Source organism: Crinia signifera, chromosome 2 (assembly GCF_055691185.1).
Source record: "Crinia signifera chromosome 2, ASM5569118v1, whole genome shotgun sequence".
NCBI classification, from domain to species: Eukaryota; Metazoa; Chordata; class Amphibia; order Anura; family Myobatrachidae; genus Crinia; species Crinia signifera.
In genome coordinates, this window is record NC_139218.1 from 376,960,807 (window position 1) to 376,987,673 (window position 26,867).

The following is a 26,867-nucleotide window of genomic DNA, read 5'->3' on the forward strand; positions in this document are numbered from 1 at the left end:
TCTTCCAGATAGGCCAGGAGGCTCCCATAAATCCCTTATAGCCCCCAGGACAGCAGGTAAGTCTCCCGCAATGCCTTGCCCCTCCTGACAGCACTTCCCCACTTAGTCTGCTGAGCCCCCTTACCCATGCAAAGTGGGTGGGGCAATGACGTGATACATACCTTCAACTTGACCCAAACAAACAAATGCTCTATTCTTGGATGACCATCGGTGTGGTTGCGGTATCGATGGTGATATTGCATGTAGTCATCGATGGTAGCCATCTACAGTATGTAACTGTGGTTTCACCAGCCAATGGTCATCCCTTTTATGTGAGAGACTGGCTCATGGACCAATCAGTTCCAGGGGCAGGGCATCACAGGTGTTATGTTGCACCATCGATGAAGGCAAACCATCTGATTCTCCCCCATCGATGGCAAAAATGTGTTATTCTACATCAGCCATAAACCATCAATCACAATGAATCATCGATGGTTGTTGGCCATCCTACTCTTATTTTAGGATTATTATCACCTTTCTTAACAAGTAACTAGTATAAACCAGGTGACAGCAATCATAATATCAGAGGGAAGCCCAGGAACAGGGCATTGTGTCCCTCCTGGAATGGGTCATGTTGGGAGAACCCCCCTCTTACATCCTGGCATGAGGGTCACCAGCAGGGGTGCCAGATCATCACTTTAATAAGCGCACATATGAATTACACAGGTCCCAGGGGTCAGAGGTCATACCAACTGTCATTACATCCGATGAGCAGTCAAGATTTTTTCACACAGTTTCTGGGGCTAAACTTGACTGCTCATTGGACATAATAAAAGTTGGTATTAACTCTGACTCCTGGGACCTGTGTATTTTATATGTGCGCTTATTACAGGGATGATCTGACAACCCTGGTCACCAGGGCGCATGGGCAGTTAGTGGCAGTTAGAGTCAGGCAGGAGGCAGCTACTGGCAGGAGAAGGAGCACACGGCACACAGCCAAAAATGGGAGAGGGGTCTCCAGGTAGGACCGTGCGACAGCAGCAGAAGTGCTGCCGAACTACAAAGCCCAGCAAGGTGGGGTGATAGACGGTTCAGTGCTGATAATGTGAGAGCCTGTGAGGCTTATGGTGAAACGTGAGTGTCACTATACAACATGCCCACATTATATACCTCTAATACTACATCCAGGGAGCGTCACCCACCCATGTACCCCTAATGCTACATCCAGGGAGTGTCAACCACCCATGTTCCCCTCATGCTACATACAGGGAGAGTCACCCACCCATGTACCTCTAATGCTACATAAAAATAATGTGCCATCTGGTGGTCGCCAGCATGCAAAACAATTGAATCCCCCTTTTGTTACGTGGATGTTCAATACAAGTAAAAAAAAACTTAAGTTAAAGAAATTTATACACATTGAGAATAACAATACAATTTACCTATCCCCCCATATTTAGGCTACAGAACTGGACAAATCACCACCATATCTTGCCCAGAAACACCCAATATCAGGTGAGCTCCCCCTATTGCGGCCTGTGATAATCCTCTGTATGTGCAATGTACAACCCATAAATACTGTATAACCAGGCACTTACCTTCCTGCTGGGTGCAGGGATGCACATTTTACTGCACAGACAGCCCATTATGTCACTATATTAGGCAAATAATCACAAAAATGTGGAGATAAAGCACACAGGAATAAAACAGCTTCTTTTCCTGATGCTGCCAGAAAGTCTTCTGCCACAGGGCCCTTGTGATGTCATAATGATGTCATAGAACAAGATGGCCGCTATGCAGATAAAATTTAAGAGTCTCATATTGTGTTTATGGATAAGTGGAGCAAACCTATGGATTTACAATTCAGCGGTTTGGAGAGTAATTGGCAGGTGGATGAAAGCGATATGTGACCATATTAATAAAAATTTGTTTTTATAATGGAGGAAAGTTTTATGTCCTATTGACAAAATAACAATGTTATTGTACATGTTGGTAATTGACTGATATATTTTGTTTATAAAAGGCTATGTCCAATTCTTACTTCTGTGCTAGTGGGTATTACTGTATATATCTCAGTGTCTTCTAACCATAACATAACACCATCATACACTCACCTCTACTGTATATACTGAAAAAACCATTGGGATATGTGCAGCAGTTTTACAGTTGGCAAAAGCAGCAAAAAGTAGGGATAATACAGTTTCTAAAAGGGCAACAGAGAAATGGGGGCGTAGCCCGAGACTTAAGGTGCCCATACACTAGTAAGATTTATCTTCAGATCTGGCTGGTTGGAACAAAAACATGGTTATGGATGAGTGACAGTTGGTCAGTTTCCAGCATTTCCAAGCAAATGGTCAATTGTCATGTGCTCTCATCCATAACCATGTTTTTGTTCCAACCAGCCAGATAAATCTGCATGTGTATGGCCACCATTAGACTCTGCGACTCCTCCCATGAGCAGTGACCCCACCCCCTTTTTGGCACATTTATATGCTGTTGATTAAGGAGGTAACAAAAATTATTCGTTTTTACTATTTAGTAATTAATATTGCCCCCATGGTAATTAGTTTTACCATGGGGGCAATGTTATTTAATGAATATATTGAGGGGGGGGAAGTAAATGTATAATCAGAGATAACGGTACTTTATTAGAGTATTAGAGATTAATGGGGCAATATTAATTGATCACTAATGTGGGTCAAACAAATATTTTTTTATGATATGCCAATAATCATTATTACAGAAATATAAATGGTGGTCACATTATACAAAAATAATTGTTGCTCCCATCGTACAGACTTTTATTGCCCATGATAGCAAACAGATAACATAGGGGGTTAGTCTGGTTTGTACGTTATGAACGTACGCCGGCGGATCTGTTTTTTTTTTTGTTCTGCGCATGCGTACCTTCCGCAATGCGCAGAGACAGCGACTGCACAACGCTCACGGACGGGTCTTTCCGTGCGAAAAAACCTGTCCGCAAGAGTACGGTCATTGTGGGCGGCATAGGGACGTGTTGAGGGGAGCGGCCGAAATAATGAGGGAAACTGGGCGTAAACATGGGCTTACACGGGGGTGTGCACAAAAAATGTACGGTGCTACAACCGCTCAATCGGCGAAAGCACCGTGCATTTCGGACAGAAAACAGGCGGACACCAACGATTGCTCCAGACCACCCCTAAAGATACCGTATGAGAGCGGACGCCTGGGTCTGCTAATTTACGCTGATTACTACTCAAACTCAGACACCTGAATGTAATAAACAATGCTGCAGTCTATTAAATCCAAACCATGATTTCACTACCTGCAAGCCACAGACAGCCCTTAAACACATTGGAAGCTTATCTTTCTACACTTCTCTACATGTAAAGGTTGGTTTCATTTTAGCTAAGATTAATTTTAAGACCTGTTTACATATGTCAAGGTAGTTAGTTTATAACCATTTACACACATTCAGTAAGTGTTTTCATATACTTTAAACAGCAGGACACTCAATTTACACAAGTCAACATGTGTCAACCTTTTCACTCTTATACCACTTTCACATCGCCGACACGTTTTAAAAACCGGTATTTAAAACGGTAATTAAAACGGGTCAGAGCCTTAACATTGCCGCAGATTACCGTTTTAAATACCGGTTTATACCCCTTTCACATCGCACTTTTAAAACGGTAAATTGCCGTTTTTTTTTCCCTTTTTTAAAACGTTTAAGCCTGCACTGTGAATGCATAGCATTGTACACATTCATAAACGTTTTAAAAAGGGAAAAAAACGGCAATTTACCGTTTTAAAAGTGCGATGTGAAAGGGGTATTATACAAACATAGTTTTTGGGTTATGCTAAAAATACATTAACCACATCTAAAAACTACAAGGATTTTTCAGCAATGTCCTAAGGCCATGGCCACTAGTTTGCACACAATCTTTGTATTGTAGCCAAAATACATAACTTAACCACTTTCATATCTGCTATGAATTGGAGGATTCAGTATTGAATCCCAGCGGTCGGGATCCCGGCGTTCAGAATCCCGACGCCGGAATCCCGACAGCCGAAATGCCGACAAGGGGGGGACGTGGATCGCCCCCCCTTGCGGGCTCGCTGCGCTCGCCACGCAGCGGGCCCGGTGCCTCGCTACGCTCGGCACACTAATTTATTCTCCCTCCAGGGGTGTCGTGGACACCCCAGGAGGGAGAATGTGTCGGCATTTCGGCGGTCGGGATTCCGGCGTCGGGATTCTGAACGCCGGGATCCCGACCGCCGGGATTTTAACTGCATCCCGAATTGGATATAGCACACTCTGGATGTAAGATGCCACCAATCACATTATTGCAATCACATCTCTCTAACAAAGGATCCTAACATCTGCTTATGACACAGATAACTCATATTTTAACAAATATTTTATCATGTTTGCACACAAAAAATGTTATCATGCTTGGTCGACTCACATCTTTAACATACCTGTACCAAGACCTGACTGTTTTTTTGTGTAGGACACATATGCATTCCTACACAAATGTCACTTTGGCCCCTTGTTTGCCTACCTCACCCACTCCATGACGAAATCATTGTTCTGACCCTGCTTTTAAATACTAATGTAGGAATTAACTCACCTGCACAGAAACTGCTTTCTCACCTATCAGTAAGTACACATAAATGTATTATTTGGTTGACACAAGAAATTACACATACAACACGTGGTTTTTAATTGTGAAAAAGAATTTATTTGCTGTTAAGCATCACAGCTTTTTTTTAAATTTAATGATATAAATATTAACATAAATAATATAATTACAAAAATAACAATCTGACAGAACAAGAAGTTGCATATCTACAAACATGTGTTACCCAGCAACTGCAATGGTGAAATAAATGTGGTCATCAGAATACGACCTGCAACACCCAGGGAGAATACTAAGCACGATACACACCAGCAAAAATAAACCCTGCATTTCAAGAGGTCAAATTAAACAGATTACCGCCCTTGGTACGAGAATGGATAGATTTAGAACTCAGGAAGTGGATCCCCAGTGCAAATGAAAACATTTGGGGTCCAAACACAGAGGAAGTGACTCAGGTGTCATTATTTTGGCCCTTTTTTCCCCTTCTTGCATAGGGCCTTGGGGACAGAAGCCTTGCGCCGTCTTTGGCCAGTGGACACAGGAGGGTCAGCAGATGTGGAAGGTTGTGGAGCAGCTTGGGGTGGGGCAGCAGATGGGGTGTCGTCCCTTTGGGACCTGGCGGTGGTGAGCAGCTCCGCCAGAATGTCATTGTGGCGGCTGAGTTGTTGTTCAATGCTTTGCATGCCAGCCACCAGAATGTCATTCTGGCGGTTGAAGGCCTCAAACTGCTGCCTGTTTGTCTCCTTCCAATCCGCCAGGAACTCCCCAAACTGCTGCTGATGGGCCACAGCCTCCACCCCTTGCTGCTCGATCCTATTCAGCATCTCGACCCACCTGGCATCCCATGTGGCCTGTGGCTGGGGGGCTCGTGTTGGTGGAGGCTGGTCCACTTGCTCCACTTGTGGCTTTGAAGGGGAAGATGCTGCCGGTTCCTCAGGAGTATCTGCTGGGTCTAGGAGTAAAATTTAAAACAATGTCACCATCACATACACAAACAATATCTCTTACCACAAACAATGCATTACTGTAAATTACCGTCAAAAGCAGCAGCAAAGACCTCCATCGGGAGCTCACTATCCATATTGGATACCCCCCCTGACCTCGGCCACATCAACCACATCCAACGTCTCCAGCTCCAGGGGGGTATATTCCAAACCGGTTGGCATAGGCCCCCTCCCGGTGGACATGCTGTGTTTGTACCGGTCAGTCATCTTCCTCTTCAGTCCAGTTTTGAAGTCTGTCCACCTACAAAAAAAAAAAAACATCATGAGATATGTGCACCACTGTGCTAATGAACATCATTACTACGTTACATTTCCTACTGTGGGTGATATGTTTTCTTTTCTGCCTACGTTTGCCACACACACATTTATGTAACCATTATAAAGCATTACAGTATCTCATATCACTCATTAGGCCGCTAAATGCACATACATATCTCACTATGCTGAAATGACAGCAGCCATGGCCAAAGTGTGATCCTCCAGCTGTTGTGAAACTACACATCCCACCATAGCTTGCCAGTGTTGCTATTAGGGAGTAATTTAACTATGGGAAGGCATGCTGGGATGTGTAGTTTCTCAACAGCTACATGTGCATAGTTTGGACATCCTTGTTTCATTAGCATCATATGGAACATGTTACTACAACTCTTTTTCTAAAACACACTTGCTGTTGTCCCATCACATACTTCACATGAGCAGAACTGTGCCCATAACCTCACAATCAGACCAATGGTACATGCTTCATATATAAATGTTGGTTATTAGACATGGTTGTGTTCACATGTGTCATTGAAGTGTAGCACTATCTACAAACACACCTTTCTATTATTCACAAAACATACATGTAACATATGTACACACATTTCATTATCAGGGGGAGAAACACACTTGCCTTTTTCTTCACTGACACCACATCTCTTTCCACTGTTGACACCTGGTTCACTTCCTCTGTGATCTTCTCCCAAATCTTTAGCCTTGCACTGGGAACCGGCCCCCTGGGAGCAAATTATATTCATTCTCGTGCTCGGGGCACTAAAACTCTCAATTCTGCCTCTTGAAATGCAGGGTTTCTCTTTTTGGTGGTGGTATCCTGCGCAGTACTCGGCCTAGATGTTGCAGGTAGTTTTCTGGTGGCCCCAGTTCTCTCACCATGCAGCTGCTGGGTCACACATGTTTGCAGAGATGCAACCTCTTGTTCTGGCTGGCTGATTGGCCCTTGTTGAGGTGGTGCAGTTGTAACAGTGCCTGTTAGTGAGGGGCCCCCTTGCTCTTGGGCCCTCCTTCTCCGCTCCTTTCAAGCAGGGATTCAGCTCTTGCTCTCTGTAGGGCGTCCTCAGCTGCGGAATCATCTGAGCTTGACATATTTGCAGCAAATATGGGTTGCATCTGACTGGATATTTATATGCTAAACTCCTGCCTTGAACAAGGGGCGTATATTTTTCACCGCAATGTAGTAGCTAATTCCCGCCGATAATTCCCGCCGATAATTCCCGCCGATAATTACCGCGTAAATTGCTCAGGTCTCAATGCACCTGAGCATTCACCTGTACATGAACATACACAGGTTGTTGACCATTGTGTGCTACATGGTTAAATGTGTGCACATGTCTGGGGGCCAGAGGCCCTTATGTCTCCAATATGGTTGAAGCGACGGGTGTATAACGCTGCCCGGCGCTTAATTTACGCCAGGACCCACGTTCAGAGAAGCCTGGGGCAGGTGGAGCGGCGCTGGTCGGACCTGCGCCGCCGGCAGCCAGTGCTTCTATGCACACTTCGGCGGCATATAAGCCGATGTAAGTATATATTTATTCACAAATATGTATGCGTTTTTTTGCAATGGTTTCAGGAATTACTTTTAAAATGTGGGTGTATAGGGGTGTATGTGGGTGAATAGGGGTGTATGTGGGTGTATAGGGGTGTAGCAGATCTAATAATTATCATGAATTTTTTTTTAACAAAATGTAAATGTATCATTTATATTTATATGACCATGACTATTGTAATTTTTTCTTTCACTCCTTTTCATGAAACGCAACCTTCAATTTCTATACCATCAACATGAACATTTCAGCACGCGCAAGGGCAGGCATGATGGCCAGAGTGGAGGCCCAGCTGCAGGAGACCCAGCTGCAGGAGGAGGATTTGGAGGAGACCACCTTGGGGCCTGCTGGTACCCACACCATCTCCCCCTCCACTTCCAGCAGCAACTGACCCACCCCCAGCCACTCTCCCACCCCCAGCCACTCTTCCACCCCCAGCCAGACACCCACCCCCAGCCACTCTCCCACCCCCAGCCACTCTCCCACCCCCAGCCACTCTCCCACCCCCAGCCACTCACCCACCCCCAGCCACTCACCCACCCCCAGCCAGTCTCCCATCCCCATCCACTCTCCCACCACCATCCACTCAACCACCCCCATCCACTCACCCCCAGCCAGGCTTCTGCTACTCGACACCCATCCAGCCCCAGCCAGGCTTCTGCTACTCGACACCCATCCAGTGGAGAACAGGATGGCAGAAGTAGCCGTAAGTAAACAATGTGCCAAATGTTTACATACACATTTCTACACATAAACAATCACAACACCCACATATGTGTATCCAACATCATCATTAGTTGCTACATATCAATGCAGTGAGAGCCATAGCTGTGGCGTGTCCTCCTCCAGGAACAAAGGTCCCCTTGGTGTATTTTCAGAGTATGCCCACGCCTCACCCCTTGAGTAATTGACATAACAGTACATCCAATGACATATCATACAGTAGTGTTGTTGAAGTTATGTGGGACCAGGTGTTGTGTAACTACACTTCCCAGCATGATGTGCAACATTAATTTATAGATTGGTTTGTTAATAGTGTGTGAGGCCATGCGGATGCATGCTTTTCACAAAAAGCTGTAGGCCTATAATTTGTACAGCAATGTCGAAATTTTTACATAGTAAGGACTGCTTAACCCGCAACAATGTCATTACCCTTAAATAGCACAGGTTAATTGTGAGGTTTGAGGTGATTCCACCAGCACAAACCTCCCAATTGTGATGCAGCATACATTCATCCAAGAAGGGGGAAATTATTTAATGTTATGTAATATGTACAATATGTGTGTGTCAACAGAATAGTATTTAGTACCGTGTTTACAGCATACCCTTCTTCAATGTAGTTAAAAAATGTATGTGACCTTCACACTTCACTCACAACTTCTTATTATGTTAAAATACAACAAACATTTGTGTATATTATATATTAAATCTAATGTTTTTTTTCCCTTCACTACAGACACTGAACAGCACCAGGAAGATGTGGCCCAGATACTGCGGGAGATTTTCCTAACCCTTTTGAATTTGAATATCCTGTTTGGCCGACTGGAGGCCCTCCTTTAAATTTTTGTTTAATTCTAATTCTAATGTTTAAAAAAAATAAAAGGTTATATTCAGTTAGAAGTTGCCTGTGTTTTTAATCATAAATATGTGAGAGGGTTTGTAAGGGCAGGTACATACAGATGTGTAAGGTAACTTATATTTGTAATTTGAGGTGAGGGGTAACAATTGATGTGTGAATGTGTGTGTTTTTGAGTTAAATAACACATAGTGAAAAAGCATGAATGTTTAATGTTGTTAGATTAAAACATCACACATACCATCAGGGTAGGTATACATATAAAAAAATCGGATCAAACTAATTATGGACATAATTTAGTACATACACACAAACAACACCATGACTTTATTTAAAACTAACAGCAATGTGGGGACACATAGATAGTGATTAAAATGCAACATTAGAACATAATAAATATACATGTAAGGAGGGTTAAAATGTATTTTTATTAGGGTGTTCATTAAGGTAGATAATTGAGGTAATATAAAACAATAATTGAATAACAATTAGAATAATTCATTTAATTGTCTTAATCATAGTTGAAAGGCTAGATTAGCAGGGCCATATATATGAAGGGTATGGCAGCGTGCACGGACCTACGCTCACGATCGGTGACAAACGCTGAGTTTTCCATTGAAAACAGGCAAGACCCGTCCGTGCATGGTGGCTTTACGCTCAGATAGCCGTAAGATGTCGGTGTGACAGCGGAGTAGACCCGTCCGTATACGTTGGCGTCAGTGGCGTAGCTATGTTTTGGGCGCCCCCCCCGCCGTTAGGGGGGGCGCCCCCCCCCGTCGCCGCCCCGCCAAGCACCCCTACCCCGCCGCCCATGCAAACCCCCCCTCAATCCCCCACAGCCTTACCTATCTCGCTGGTCCCGGCGGCTCCGTTCTTCTGCTGAGGACCACCAGAAAATGGCCGCTCCCATACAGCAGACAGTTTCAGAGAACTATATGGGGGCGGCAATTTTGCGGTGCTATAGTTACGCTGCTGGTTGGCGTACGCTCTGTTGTACGCCAGCTATCGGTGTCTAAGAGGTGATCCGTTCGTGTACGGTGGTGTACGCTCAATTTTACCCCACTCCCCTTTGTCGGTCTTTGTGACCGTACGTAGGCGGTTGTTTTGTGGGTGGACTTTCGCTCACCGTCCGCGTACGGGAAACGTATGGTGATGCGGAACGTACGTAAGTTTGGCCGCCCGAACCAGAATAAGACCCATTGTCCCTTAATCATTTCTTAATAAATAATATTGCTCTCTTACTCTAATTATACAACTGGGAGTAGGTTACGTACATTTGTAATAAAGTTCCTGCCCTTAGTATCTGTCACTGACAATCGCACAGTACCCTTTCTGTATTCATGTGAAATGGGTGTAATTCTCAGTATATGTCGCTGACAATTGCACAGTACCACTTCTGTAATCCTGTGCAATAGATTTAGTTCTCATATGGTTTGGGATCATTGGGTCTACAGCATGATGGTCGACAGTCATTAGGTCAACACCATTAGGTCGACATGGGAAAAGGTTGACATGGGTCTAGGTCAAAAGGTCATTAGTTCGACAGGTCATTAGTTCGACAGTGTCTAGGTCGACAGTCAAAAGGTCGATATGGGGTTTTTCACTGTTTTTTTATCCGAATGTCAACGGACACAGTTTAAAGTGCACTGCATCCCCTTGCATGGCTTGCTGTGCTCGCAATGCTTTAGGCACGGTGTCTGGCTGCGCTCGGCACACTATTTTATTCTCCCACCATGCCCTAGTGGATGGTAGGGCATGAAATACCGCCTGTCGGCACATGTCGGCTCAAAACATCGTAAAAAACCCCATGTCGACCTTTTGACTATAGACCTAAACACTGTCGAACTACTGACTTTTCGACGAAGAACCATGTCGACCTAGACCCATGTTGACTTTTTCCCTTGTTGACCTTATGGTGTCGACCATCATGCTATAGACCAGATTCTTGATTTTGCATACCATAACGCCAGTTACATGTTACATCACACACATTACAATATTACACACACATTACAAGTTATGCCACACATTGTGATGCCCATTACATGTTACACCATATACCGCAATGTCCATTACACCATGATGCCAGGACTCAACAAATGTTTTGCAAACGAGGGACAATATGGACAGTGCGCGCCTAAGGCCGACACACCACACACCCATTACATAGTATACCACATGCCATAATGGCCATTACATGTTATGTCACACACCATGATGCCCATTATACATTATGCCCATTACTCGTTATGCCAGGACTCAAATATTTTGTAAAGTAGTGACAACATGGACAGTGTACACTGAAGGCGCGCGTCAAAAAAATTCACTGTAATGCAGATTAAATGTCACACACCCATTACATACCACATTCCATAATGCCCATTACGTTATGCCACACGCCGTAATGCCCATTACACATTATACCAAACACCATAATGCCCATTACGCATTATGGCAAACACCATAATACCCATTACACGTTATAGTAAACACCGTAATGCTCATTATACATTATGTCACACACTGTAATGCTTACTTACATGCTCATTGCTATGGATTTCATAGTTCATGCTCAATGTCAGGGATTGCATGCTCTGTGCCAGGGGATACATACACTATGCCAGGGGTTATATGCTCTGCCAAGGGTTACATGCTCATTGCCATGGGGGAAGTGAGAGGTGAGGCCATGTACTGGCAGGGTGAGTGGTAAGGCCAGGCAGGGGGAGCGGTAAGGCCAGGCATTGGGAGCAGTAAGGCCAGGCATTAATAATTTATTTACTTGCAAGCAAAATAAATCTTCTGACTGTGGCCTGCGGCGCGGAAGGGGACTGTCACTGACTGCAGAATGACTGCGGCAGGTGTTTTGACAGAAAAGGGACTGTACTGCGCTCACCTTACATGTATATTTAAGCCGGCGCTGCTCAACCAAAAGGATGTCCCCAATCCTCTGTGGATAACTTATATATGCTTAGAAGGTTGGCGCTGCCACTATCTCAATTATATGCATGCTGTGCTCCCCCTATATGTATATATAGGTTTGTCAGTCCCTCGCAGATGATGAATACTGTACCCTCCTTAGTCTGGGGTGCGGTGGCTGGCAGTAAGCGTTCTCTGGAGCTACTGTATACAGATTTCCATGCTGACACCGCAGCAATGCACCGACTGCCAGAAGCAACCCACCAGTGGACCACACACACTCGAGGAACACCCCTTCTAAGTGTATATAAAACTGTGGCAGGTGGACTGCTGACTGCCCGCCGGAAAGATAACTTACTGCACAACTTTGATCCGAACCTGCTCACGCTGGGGCACGCCCGCCGTCACGCAGCACTGATAGCGCAAGAGGAGGAGCCGGAAAGCACATAGTAGTAGTAGTAGTACGTTTATTTATAAGGCGCCGCAAAGTGTCCGCAGCGCCGTACATAGCAAACAAAAAACAAATGACAAGGTAACGTACAGGGTGTGTTGAAAAATACAGTATAAATAGGGGTATAGCTGGTAAAAATAAGATCAGCATCAGTTCAGAAGTAGGTGTCAAAATTGTCGAGGAGACTGAAGATGAAGTAGAGGAAGGGAAGAACAGGACAGGGGGACAGGTGAGGTAAAGAGGTAGGGTGAGTACGTGAGGCAGGAGGACCCTACTCATAAGAGTTAACATACTAAAAATAGGTGGGTGGACGAACGAAAAACAACAGGATAAGTGGGAACGGAGGGGAACGGAGGCAGGATAGGAGGATCAAAAGAGGTTAGGAGGAGGGATAGGCTAGTCGAAAAAAGTGGGTTTTGAGGGAGCGCTTGAAGGAGGTAAGGGAATCAGAAAGCCTGATGGGTGAAGATATGAGTGACATACAGTCTCTCCCTCCTCCGTGCCGAGTGTAAAAGTGAAGAGAGGGAGATGCAGCGTCCTCATGTCAGGCGGCGCCGGGCAGGGAAGCAAGCAATTCCCGGACATTGTATAGTCCGGGTCAGCCACCGGTCCGGACTCCGGTCTCAATTAACGGACTGTCCGGAGTAATCCCGAACGGGTGGTAACCCTACTATATATACAATCACTATATACAGAGCACAGCCATACCACAGTACAGCACAGCACACAGTGCCCCTATATACACAGTCGCTATATACAGAGCACAGCCAATACCACAGTTCAGTACACAGCACACAGCAGCGTGCCCCTATATACACAGTCACTATATACAGAGCACAGCCAATACCACAGCACAGCGCAGCACACAGCAGTGTGCCCCTATATACACAGTCACTATATACAGAGCACAGCCAATACCACAGCACAGCACACAGCACATAGAATATAGCAGTGTGCCCCTATATACACAGTCACTATATACAGAGCACAGCCAATACCACAGTACAGCACAGCAAACAGCAGTGTGCCCCTATATACACAGTCACTGTATACAGAGCACAGCTAATACCACAGCATAGCGCACAGCAGCGTACCCCTATATACACAGTCACTATATACAGAACACAGCCAATACCACAGCACAGCGCACAGCACATAGAATATAGCAGTGTGCCCCTATATACACAGTCACTATATACAGAGCACAGCCAATACCACAGTACAGCACAGCACACAGCAGCATGCCCCTATATACAAAGTCAATATATACAAAGCACAGCCAATACCACAGTACAGTACACAACAGCGTGCCCCTATATACACAGTCACTATATACAGAGCACAGCCAATACCACAGTACAGCACAGCACACAGCAGCATGCCCCTATATACAAAGTCAATATATACAAAGCACAGCCAATACCACAGTACAGTACACAACAGCGTGCCGCTATATACAGAGCACAGCCAATACCACAGTACAGCACACAGCAGCGTGCCCCTATATACACAGTCACTATATACAGAGCACAGTCAATACCACAGTACAGCACAGCACACAGCAGCGTGCCCCTATATACAAAGTCAATATATACAAAGCACAGCCAATACCACAGTACAGTACACAACAGCGTGCCGCTATATACAGAGCACAGCCAATACCACAGTACAGCACACAGCAGCATGCCCCTATATACACAGTCACTATATACAGAGCACAGCCAATACCACACAGTACATCACACAGCAGCGTGCCCCTATATACACAGTCACTATATACAGAGCACAGCCAATACCACAATACACAGATAGTTTGGGGTGATTCAATCCTGTGCGGAGCAGAAAGGGTTTGTTTGGTCTATGTTGCAGAGTATAGCCAGTGTGCAGTTGGGAATAGGCCAAGAACACATATACGCTACCTTTGCTAGGTTCATTTAATATCTGGAAATTTGTGATAGACACCAACAGGTATCTGTCACTTTAAGAAGCGCAGTCCTGCTCAGTAAATTGAATATCCTGACCAATGGATTTGGCAAAATGGAAATATTTATTAAAAAATATACATACAGTATTTCATACAAGTATAACAATTGTGCACAATGATTTAACAAACAGACAGGACACACATCACATAACATGTATAAAGTGTAAAAGATTGCAGTCATTAGAGGCTATATTTGAAGTTCTATTCGAGGCTATGGATATATATATCCAGTCCTGCACTTGGATTTTCAACCCTATCATGGGTATTGCGCTCGTGGGATAAATGGAACAAAGATAAATCTCTCCAATTACCAGATCTTTAATCCGGAGGTTCTTGTGTAAGGAAAGCTTGCTCCTGTTAACAGCACCCAATTGGGTATTTGTAATCCACATGAAGCGCTATGCAGCATACAATTGCAGAGTTGCAGGACCAGGCACAATGGGGCTCACTCCAAAACGCGTTTCTCCGCCTTTAGCAGCATTCTGCTACCCTAGACACCCCTATGACCATATATACATGTATGGTCACAGCAAAGGGTCCTAGTAGCAGCAAGAAAACAAGATTGTCATGTTTCTTGTCCTTTCTGTTTGCCGTTACGATAAAAGGAGAGAAAGAAAAGTAGTCGTGGCGGATGCACACCACATTCATATGGAGTATTTTATTGTCTTGATGGATTATTAATGTGATTTTCTATCTTAAGTGGGGAATCCTTTTAATCTTTATTGTTGTTGGGATTCAGGATACACCCACTGTGGTTGGCGAAATACAAGAGGTTAAAATTGACGTACAACATATACACACATGTAGTGACAGAAAGATAAAAAATAAGTGCCCAATAGGTTATTAAAATATAGGTAGACCGGGCTGCAGGGTATGGTGCCTGTTATGAGCTAGGGATTTATATCACCTAAATATACACAGTATTGGATATGTCCAGTGTGTGACTTGTGTATTGCCTGTTATTGGCTTTTTTTGTGACCTGTGTATTGCCAATAACAGGCAATACACAGGCAATACTCCAGCATCTTCATGGTAAGTTTTCATATCTCCAGGCGGAGTTGTTTATCTTAATTGTCCATGAATACAACATAAGCTGCTCCCTGGATACCGACTGGGCAACGGAAATACACAACTGCTTCTGACTAAAGGAAGCCAATTACACAAAACATGTCATTTGCATAAAGTACACAAGGGTGCGTACAAGCCAACAAATTATAATCCGCTGTCGGGGGAACCCTTCTCGTTGTCAGCATGTTCTTTCTTTTACAGTATGCTGCCTGGAGTTATTTTCCCGTGACTTTTCTTGAAATAAACACAAATCGTTCCTCATGAATAATAAGACATATAGGGCGGAATGTATCAAGCATCGCATTTTGGCGATACATCCCGACCACTTACTGCATGCAAACTGGCATTTATAAACGCTGCATGCATGAAGGTTTGTGATAACAAATACAAAGGACAGCCCTACTGAGAAGTATAAGCTGCGGACACTGAGAGGGATCCTATTGGATCCCTCTCTGGACTTCATGGTTAATGAAGGTCTTTGTAGGACACGTCTGCTATAGATGGCACTGACTATTGGGTACAAGTTCCTGCAGGTTTCACTTTCCAGACCTTCAGAGCATGATACATATGGTCAGACCACCATTCCACCCACAGAAATATCGGGGACAATATAGTGTTGAACTCATTAATCTGGCAACATGTGATTGGACTAAAGGAGCAAACTTATGCAAAGTCTGGGATAACCTACAAACGCCACCCTTATGCCACACCTATGCCTCCTGTTACAATATAATTGCAATATAATTTTGGAACCCATTATTGTATATGGAGTGATACAGCCAATAGCACTGCGGTAAGAGGCAGCCAATAAGAAGGGGATGTGACTGTTCCGCCAAGGAGTAACTTCCTGTCTACACTAACAGATGTGCACCCAACTGCCTCATCTCCCAACCTGATCAAGGTCTTCATAGCGGCTTTTGCCTGTGTTCCATAGTCGCTCCTCACTTTGATCCACTCTAATCCCAGTACTCCTCCTTTCTAAATCATTAACAATATATTAGAAGTGTGGGTCATCTGAATGAAATTAGCAGTATATTTATATATATATATAGATAGATAGACTCTTTGATTCCACCATAGACTCCTCCAGTGGCACAAATCCAGGACGCCATATCAATAGAGAGGACCTGTGTTGTTCCAAGTGAGGTTATCCGAGTGAAGTTAGGGTCCTAAGATATCCTGACTCCACCCACAGATTCCTCCAGAGGCAATATTCCAATACACTGTATATATAGAGAGGACCTGTGTTGTTCCAAACCACCATTCAGGAGCAGTTATCCATATCGGAGTCCCATTTGCGCTGCTATATATGTATATCTTTCAGTACTGTCTCCATGACTACAGTTGCATGTAAGCACATCACAGATGTTGCTACAGCTGCATGATAATCGCATCAAAGGCAGTACCACCTCTGCGGATACAGTTACATGATAATTGCGTCACTGGCAGTACCACCTCTGTGGCTACAGCTGTATGTAAGTGCATAACGGGGGGAGGTTTATTGTCATTCGCACAAGACTACAATAACTATCAGACCCCTTATATGTCCTTTATAATCTGGGAATGTCACTTCTAGGAACAGGGGTGCGCTACCTTTGGACACAGCAGGATTGACATAGAATACAAGAAAAGAGAAAGAAGTGTCCTTTTGTCGGTGCACCTCTAACAAACAAACAATAAAATGTAACTTTTATTAATTTCCTTTTAAAAGGCTGTGAAAATTTCTAAAAACAACATGAATGGACGTACATGGTTGGGATAACACACATAAAACAAAGGTGGCAGGCAGAGATTGCTCTGTGTATTCAACTTTATTAGCAATATGTTGGTGTTTTATACAGTGTGTGGGTACCCGGGTCTGTGTGGTAGATTGGGATTCCAATCCTTTCCTGCTTAACAGATCCTCTTATTGGGTACTAGCTGACCCGCCCGGCGTTGCCCGGGAAAACTTTGGGGTTTCTTTATTTCCAAAATTGCTGAAAAATGTCATCTTACAGTATGCTGTGCCAAAGACCTAAGATTGTAATTTGTTATAGATTCCACCATGATGTTAGAATGTGTTTGCATTGATACTCAATGACGACAATGAAATCAGGTGTGGTGTTGTTGTTTGAAACACAACGCTCCTGAGTTGATAACTTGTATGTGTTGATGAATTCCACATCCACTCCTGAGATTTAGCACCTACTGTATGACATATCCTCCTTCTGAGGGTCAGAAATCGGTACAAAATCAGAAAGGGACGTGGCCACACCTCCATTTCTATACTTTCAAATGGTACAGTTTCTAGGGTGTGTAATTACAGGCGCTGAGTGCGTGGGGACTGGGGTGGGCGTTACTTACCGTGCCATAATTAATTAAAAATTCACTGCTCCCTGCCACTGCCGCTCCCCTCACCGAACCTGCCTGCAGCAGTCTCTGAGGTCTGGGGATCTGTAAAGCACATGCACCAGCCGTCTACCAAACAGTGGGGGCAGCCCCTGAGTGTGGGAGCAGGTCTGCGGGCCTGGCCAACTGATGTCAAGAAATGAAAGTAGGATTAAAAAATAAATTCTGATTCAAACTGATAATTGTTTGGATGGCGGTGGGTTGCAAAACAAATCTATAGGTGGAGGGGGTATGGATATTGTGGGAATAATTGGTGTTTGGTACACCTACAGGGGGTCCCCAGTTGATGAGAAATTTTCACTACAGTGTCACCATAAGGGGATTCCCTATTGGGGTCCAGGTGGTCTTTTAGGAACCCTTTACAATCCCGTAGGTCTCTTCTCCTTGAGCCTACGGTCTCCCTTAATGATAGTCAATCACTGAGAGAGACCATAGGCTCCAGGAGAAGAGACCAACGGGATTGTAAAGGGGTCCCTAAAAGACCACCTGAACCCCAATTGGATATCCCCCTACAGTGACACTGTAGTGAAAATTTCGCATCAACTGGGGACCCCCTGTAGGTGTACCAAACACCAATTATGCCCACAATATCCATACCCCCCTCCACCTATAGATTTGTTTCGCAACCCACCGCCATCCAAACAATTATCAGTTTGAATTAGAATTTATTTTTTAATCCTACTTTTATTTCTTGATTGTACTTCTATCTATATTTTTTTCACAATTTATTGAGTAAATTGTACACTACAACATGGCAAATCTTCATCTCAGTGTTATTCTTCAACTTCTTACTCTCATAACATTCAAACAAATACAGCGCTCATGCCTATCGACCAAACATTATCTATGAACCAAAAGAGTCTGGGACACCCTCAAGGCAGAGCAGTGCCTGATATCCAACTGACTAACAGGGTGAGTATTGATCAACGGGTGCATTGGCCAGGACAAAGATTTCTCAGTGCAACTGGCTAGGGAGCGCAGTGACAGGCTGGAGGACTGGAGAGATGGATATGGAGAAAAAAGAAAAAACGGTACATTAGGTACAGTTTTTAGGCAGAGCATTGTGTCCCTCCAGGATGTTGGAAATGACATGTCACTGCTGGAACACATAATCAGTGCCAGGGCCAGGAAGCTAAACTGCGAAGCGCGTGCCAGCTAGCGGTGCGCAGGCAGTTGTGATTGCTCTTTTTCTTTATTTTTCATACAATGTATTTTGATTGTGTTCCAGCAGTGACATGTCCCTGAAGCCCTTATAAGGGCTCCAACTTCTTAGTGTTATCTCACGGATAGATCTGGCGCTGAGATAGCCTTCATTTAGGCTCACTCCAGGGGTTGAGGTTCTTCTGGTATTATACAGAGGGACACCACGCAGCATATCTGGTGAAAAATTATTTTGTTTATTTGCCAATCTGCAGACCTGAGTACTTGGTTGCAGCATTCGTAATGAACTGAGACGGTGCCGAGATAGCCTCGATTTGGGCTAACTCCAAGGGCATAGGTACCTCTGGCACAGTACAGAGTGACACCCCTTATAATATTCATTGGGGATATTTCCATCTATTCACCAGCCTGCACACCATAAAATATACATGGTTGCAGCATACGTGAGAAACCATTTACCTATCACACATTTTCATGAGGTTTGTGTGACAAGAGACATTTGGGGTATGACAACCCAGTCTCTATATATACCCAATAAGAGGATCTGTTAAGCAGGAAAGGATTGGAATCCCAATCTACCACACAGACCCGGGTACCCACACACTGTATAAAACACCAACATATTTCTAATAAAGTTGAATACACAGAGCAATCCCTGCCTGCCACCTTTGTTTTATGTGTGTTATCCCAATCATGTACGTCCATTCATGTTGTTTTTAGAAATTTTCGCAGCCTTTTAAAAGGAAATTAATAAAGGTTACATTTTATTGTTTGTTTGTTAGAGGTGCACTGACAGAAGGACACTTCTTTCTCTTTTCTTGTATTGTATGTTAAGGCCCCCATACACTAGGGCGGCTTGTCCTAAGGACAAGTCAGCCCCAATTTACCCTGAGCTTCCCCGGCAGCTCCCCGGGGGAGCTTGATAACATTTGGCACATGATGTGCCATACATTACATGTGATAAATCGGTTGCGGCAGGATGGGAGTGGGGACCGGCCGGGGGAGTGACAGGAGCAGGCTGGGGGCGGGGTCCGGTCCTGGGTACCTGTAGATGCAGGCTGTAATCTGTATTGTGCACTGGGAGAGCCTCAGCCTCTTCAGATGTAGCGGCGCTGCGGCAGGCAGGGTCAGGAGCGGGGACCGCAGATGCAGAGAGACCGGCGCCCAGTCTTTTCAAAAGACTGGGCGGCCGCTGATTGGCTGAGTTCTCAGCCAATCAGCGACCGCCCAGTCCTTTGAATGGGATTTCTTTCTATTCTCTCGCCGCGCACCCGGTTTCTCTGCATCTGCGGTCCCTGCTCCTGACCCTGCCTGCGGCAGCGCCGCTACATCTGAAGAGGCTGAGGCTCTCCCAGTGCACAATACAGATTACAGCCTGCACCTACAGGTACCCAGGACCGGACCCCGCCCCCAGCCTGCTCCTGTCACTCCCCCGGACGGCTGCACATGATCAATCTTATGTGCAGACCGTCCGACATCCGGATCTGATCCGATGTACACGGGACCGCGCATCGGATCAGATCGGATGTCATACACTACGCAATTTGCCCAGTTTCACCCGATTTCTTGGCCCAATCCTCCAGAATCGGGTGAAATCGGGGCCAAATCGTGTAGTGTATGGGGGCCTTAAGTGCATCACAGGTGGTACTGCCTGTTACTACAGCTGCATGTACAGTAAGTGCATCACAGGTGGTGCTGTCTCTGTGGCTACAGGCAGTGGCGGATTCAGGGGGGGGCACCTGCCCCCCGTCATTTCATTTTTAGCTGAGGACCAGGGCTTTCCAACGAGCCGAGCCCAGCCCCGTGTCTCTAGCCCCCCCCCCCCGGGAACGGGCGATATCGCCTGGCAAAGCTGTAACGTTTTTCCCCATAGGATAATATGGGACCCGTCAATTCCAACCCCCACACGGTTCCGACGGCTGCCAGTTCCCGCCCTGGCATCACAGAAGCTTGTGGTTGATCTCATTCAATTCCAAATCGCTGGGCCTTCAATATGATACAGGCTGGTCCATAGAGGTCAATCGGTTCCAGAGATATTGCGTGTAAACCGATTTTTTTATTTTTGAAATGTAATTTCATGGCTGTTCATGTTCTTTGAGGGCAGATCACTCTGGAACCAAACGTAGTTCCAGTTTCACTGGACCAAAATCATTCAAAGCCCACACAAAAGTTCTTCAATATGATACTTGTCTCATGTAAATGGGTCAGTTGGTTCCAAAGATATAGCCGGTTAAATGAGATAACTGGTTAAAGGGGGGGGGGGGGGGCGGGGAGGTTTTCTCTCCCCCTCACACCAGAAAATGCAGGGACTAGGCTGGTGTAAATGGGGCCAACCAGGGAATGCATTTTCTGGTGTGAAAGGGGTATTATTTCAAATAGCCGGTACCTGCAGTGCTCTGAATACAGCCAGGCTCTGCCACTGTCAGTGGCTATCACTTCTGCCTGTCGGTGGCTGTCCCCAATTTACCGCGAGCATGTATTCCCCCTTGGCAATGAACATGTAATCCCATATGGCAACGAGCCTGGAACCCTTGGCAATGAGCATGTAGATAAGCAGCACTTATGTAGCATAATTTTTAATAGGCATTATGGTGTTTGGCATAATACATAATGGCGTGTAACTTAACGTGTAATGGACATTATGGTGTAAATGTTTAATGCTTGCCTTTGATGGACAATGTCCCTGTTTATGAAGCGTATTGTGAATTTTGCCTTAATCTGTGTGGCATTATGTGAATTCTGGCTCAATCCGTGTGGCATTATGTGAATTCTGGCTCAATCCGTGTGGCATTATGTGAATTTTGGCTCAATATATGTGGCATTATGTGAATTTTGGCTCAATATATGTGGCATTATGTGAATTTTGGCTCAATCCGTGTGGCATTATGTGAATTTTGGCTAAATCTGTGTGTTATTATGTAAATTTTGGCTCAATCCGTGTGGCATTATGTGAATTTTGACACAATCCATGTGGCATTATGTGAATTTTGACACAATCCATGTGGAATTATGTGAATTTAGTTTCATTCCATTTGGCATCATGTGTAAGGGGGAAGTACTGTATAAAGGGGTCTAGTATTTTGTTGCATAATGTGTAGAAGTTGTATATGGTGTGGTACACTACACTCAAGGACACAACTGTTGAGTGGCCACACCCCTTTTTCGGAGCGCGCCTTCGGCGCGCGTACAACTACATCCTTCGCTTTTGTCGCCATGGTGGGCCTGCGTACTTTAAATGCCAGCGCCTATTTTTAATCCCATTCCCACCCTCTCTCTGACGCTCTCTTAGTATGTACACTGGCACCACTAACACTGCCCCTCCCCCACCTAAACCCTCTTTTATCATGGTGCCCCCCCTGTCATTTTATCCTGGATCCGCCCCTGGCTACAGCTGCATGTAAGGTACTGCCATTGCGGCTTCAGCTGCGTATAAGCACATCACAGGTGGTACTGCCTCTCTGTCTACAGCTGCATGTGTGTCGCAGGTGGTACTGCCACTGAGGATACATCTGCATGTAAGTGTGTCACAAGTGGTACTGCCACGTAGATTACAGCTGCATGTAAGTGTGTCACAGGTGGTACTGTCACTGTGGATACAGCTGCATGTAAGTGTGTCACAGATGGTACTGTCTCTGTGACTACATCTGCATGTAAGTGTGTAACAGGTAGTACTGCCATTGCGGCTACAGCTGCATATAAGCGCATCACAGGTGGTATTGCCTCTTTGTCTACAGCTGCATGTAAGTGTGTCACAGGTGGTACTGTCTCTGTGGCTACGAATTATTATAAGGCGCCTATTGAATTATTGTGATTGACCTTTACCTTAATATTAACATTTGTTACCCCTAGAAATAAATCACACGGACACATGACCTGAAATAACCACGAGGACAACCACTGCATAAGTTTAAAAGGTCAACAGTATTTATTGTTGGTATGACCCTGTTGAAAGGGATGGCCAGGAGAGCGCTTGGAGACCAGCTAAGTCACAAACATTAACAATGGCGGCGACTACAATGCCCCAACTTGTAACAAGGGCGATGAACCGCCCCCATTGAATTCAAGGCACAGCCCGCACTGTGACGGTCTTACCGCCCCTCCTTTTGCATGGTGAGGACAGTTCAAGGAAGTGGCCATCGTCCCCCCTCGGGGGCAGGACTCACCAGCTGTCCTGGCAGAGGGTGGCAATACCACACAGTGACCTCCTGTACCTCAAACTTGACCGCTGATCGAGAGCGCCCTCCCGCCACAGCAAGGTTCAAAAAAAATTACCACTAAAAGGTAATTACTGCAGAACAGCTGCCCGCCAACCCTAACAATAGCCCTATTCTAAACCATAAAAGGGATAAACCCCTAACCAAAACAACTAAACAGGTCCTGGAGAAGGACCGTCATGCCTGTGTCTGACAAATGAACTCCATCATTTCTGTAGAAAGATGGGGACTCCCGGACCAAAGGGGGGTGCCCGACTGCTATGACGCCCTAAGACGTGACCACTTTAGTGACCGCAAAATTAACCTTGCGCCTGATGTTTTCCAACGACTTGGGATCCCAGCAGCCTCTCCAGTTAACACGAGGCACTATGTCGGACCAAACAATCCGCAACTCCGGCCACCTAGGGACCTGAGATCCGCCTCCATCCTCAATATAAGGACAATGCTGGTACCCTGGCTTAAGTCGTTACCATCTAGATGGATCACCAACACATCAGGGCAGCACCACCTGCATCCCTCTTCGAACAGCAATGCTAACAAACTGTCCCACCGGAGGCCCGTGACACAAACCAATGAACTGCCCTTGCCCCTAGCACTAAGCGAGCCCTGGCAGCTAACCTGTGTTTGGATGCCCAGAAAATGAAAGAATGCCCGACGACCCAGACAGTGGCATGAGTCATTGAGGGAGGGGAAGGGCTGAAAAGAGAAAACCTAACCAGTTAGCATCAAAAACTTAAACTGTAAAATGACACAACTTAAGGTTAGGACATGTATGATGCACAACATAAATTAGTACAACTAGGACCCAAGTGAAGGTGAAAACCTTAAAAAACCTCTGGTGGACCTGAGGGGGAAGCCAATTGTAATTGGCCCACTATCGGAGGAAAAAGTAAAAAATTCCCTTCACACCCACGATTTCGGAACGCTGCCGTTCCAAAACCGAGTGTAAACAACGTTTTTGGATCAGCGCCGCAGGCGCATGCTAAACCTTATCTAAACATATGTGAGATTTATACGCGGAGGACTTCCAGCGGCCGAGCTCTTGTATGGCATTAACTGGAAGTCCCGCAGCAGCTGCGCTGGTGGTCGCACCAATACAGAACGAATGCGTCCCACAATCGGCGACCTCCAAACCCAACGCAGCCACACAACTCTTAAATACATCAGTAAACTGAAAAGCGTCAATGGCGATGCATCAGCATGCGCCGGGAACCATGCCGGCGCGGCAGGCCTCTGAGGCAGATACGCCCCGGCCAGTCGCACGGGGCATGTATCCCCTTCCAGCTGGGACTTTTAGGGATACCCAGCGGCCTCTGCCCAACTGATCAGTCTTAGAACGGCGGAGCTTACAAAGGACGACCTGTCCTGGAAGACCATGTCTTCGAACCGCAGACCTGAATCAGTGGCACTCCTGCTGGCCATGCCAGCTCGCTGACCCTAAAAGCCCCAAAGAGAACGCCACCTGCAAGAGTGACGCCTCACCCGCGTTCTCCGCTACACTGAACACAGCCACCGGCTGCTCTCCCGCCCGGCCACGCAAAGCCTTTTATAGCACAAAGGATTTGGTTGGGTCCCGTTCGCCGTGCAACTTAGCGAGAAATCCCAGACAAGGCCATCGCCATGGCCAATTTAGACCGGCCAGCGCTATATTGACCCCACACAAAAGCCAGCAAACGGTCCTCGACCGACTTAACGCTGCTCTCCGGGGACACCTGAAACTCCGCCCAGTCCTGTTGCGTGGGTGCATATGCCCTACGGGAAGAAAGTGGCCAAGGAAACGCGAGGCTAACCCCATTCGTGCCTGCTCTATGACCTGCGATACATAACGTGGACAATTAATCCCCAAGGTGAATGTACCCGGTACCAACTCACGAAATTTTGCAAAGTTGAACCGTGCCAGTGCATCAGCTACGCTGTTGTCTAACCCCGGAACATGCCGTGCCCAGAAATACATGTCGCTCTGTAAGCAATGCAAGACCTAGTGCATAAGCGAATGCAGGGCTGGGGGCGTAGGGGTGTGCTGATTGCTAATGGCGTGCGCCACTTCCAGGTTATCGTACCAGAACACTTTTGTCTGGCTCGCTAACCTATGAGCCCACAACTCAACCGCCATTATGATGGGGAAGAAACCCCAATAACAGCAAATCGGCCGCGAAACCCCTCTCCACCCCAGACTTAGGCCATGGGGCTGAACACCATTCGCCTCGAAGAATGCCCCAAAACCCGTGGACCCCGCAGAAACCGTAAACCACTGAGGCCTAGCATTAGGGGGTGGCTAAGATGGTTACAAGAGCCCCCGGTTAACGCGCACCAGAAAGGTGGACCAGGCAACCAGGTCATCACGCAGCTCCCGGGACAGACTAACCCTGTGATGGGGGTCCCTGACTCAGGCCGTAGCCCGCTGTAACTTGCGGCAAAAAACCCTGCCCATGGGGATGACCCGGCATGCAAAATTGATGGAACCTAGCCATGACTGGACCTGATGAAGCCTCGCCCTTTTCCTGCGCAAGGGTAGGGTAGAACTCATGTGGGGCCCTTGGTCTTGTCATCGGCGCCCGCACCCCCATGACCTGAAACACACTGATGGCGGAGAACAATACAGGGAGCCGGTACTGCTGTCTCCTGGCCCCGCAAAGAGGAAGTCGTTCAGGTAGTGCGCTACACCACGGCACCCAGTATCATCCTGGACGCACCAATGTAAGAAGGTGCTAAACTTCTGCGCCCATCCAATCCTGACCATATGGGCCAGAGTGCTGGGTGGCGGGAGCTGCATACTGCTGGTATGCCTGCGCACGCCCAGGTAAGGGGTGGAACCCAAAATGCTGCTGGCCAGGGTAGAATGCGGGCTGGCTAGAGGCTGGCTGTGTGGGGAAAAACCACGCTGTGGGCCCCTGGTGTCCCCCGAAGGGAGAGAAACTGTGAGGGAGGCTAACGTGGGAAAAGGAGACGACCTGGGGCTGTGTACCAACGTTTGGGGGTCCAATGGTGGCAAACGGTGGGGGCTGGATAGAATGTCCCACAGCTGGGTGCATAGGGCCCTGCGGCTGCAGTAGCTGAAATGACCCATGCACCCCACCCACGGAGGGCCCCTGCCCCGTAATCAGGCTGCACAAACCCCCCGCAATGCAGTAGCCAACCATACACCTGCAGAGGGAGCTATTGCACTGCTGCTGCTGGCGAATATGCTGCTGACAGGGTTTCCTGAGCCCAGGTGTCTATGTGCACGGGACCCGCCTGTAATCACGATCGTGCCCTATCATCGGGTGCCACAGGAGTGGACACCCTGAGTGGTGGGGTGCTAAAACCCCCAGCAGCGCTGCTGAGGTGACCGCTTGTGTTAAACCAGCCCCCGCTACCGGGACCGGAACACTTCCGGCCGGAGCGGGACTGGGGTGGAAGTGGCGCGGTGACCCAGTGTTGCTGCAGCCGCTGGGCTGGAGTGCCGGGGGTGATATGGCACCCGTAGGGGGAGCCGGGCCGAGGACACGGAGGCAACGCTACCTGCCGTGGCCGGGACCTGAGCACTTCCGGCCGGGGCGGGACCTGGGGGTACGCGCGGAGGAGATCCAGCGCTGCCTGGAGCCCCCGGGCTGGAGGATGGGGGCTGCGGGAAGCGCGATGGCAGCAGCCACAGCTACCGCGCTACTAACCCGCCGCCCACCCCCACCCCCACGTGTAGTGGGA

At 46.6% G+C, this 26,867-nt stretch overlaps 1 long non-coding RNA gene across 1 annotated transcript; it reads left to right on the forward strand.

Moving 5' to 3' along the window:
- The first annotated feature begins 889 nt into the window (after nt 1-889).
- LOC146059231 (uncharacterized) lies at nt 890-8,965 on the forward strand. The gene is made up of 3 exons (XR_014470194.1): nt 890-1,053; nt 7,677-8,131; nt 8,882-8,965. It is a non-coding gene; the product is annotated as an uncharacterized LOC146059231 (long non-coding RNA).
- Nucleotides 8,966-26,867: the final 17,902 nt, after the last annotated feature.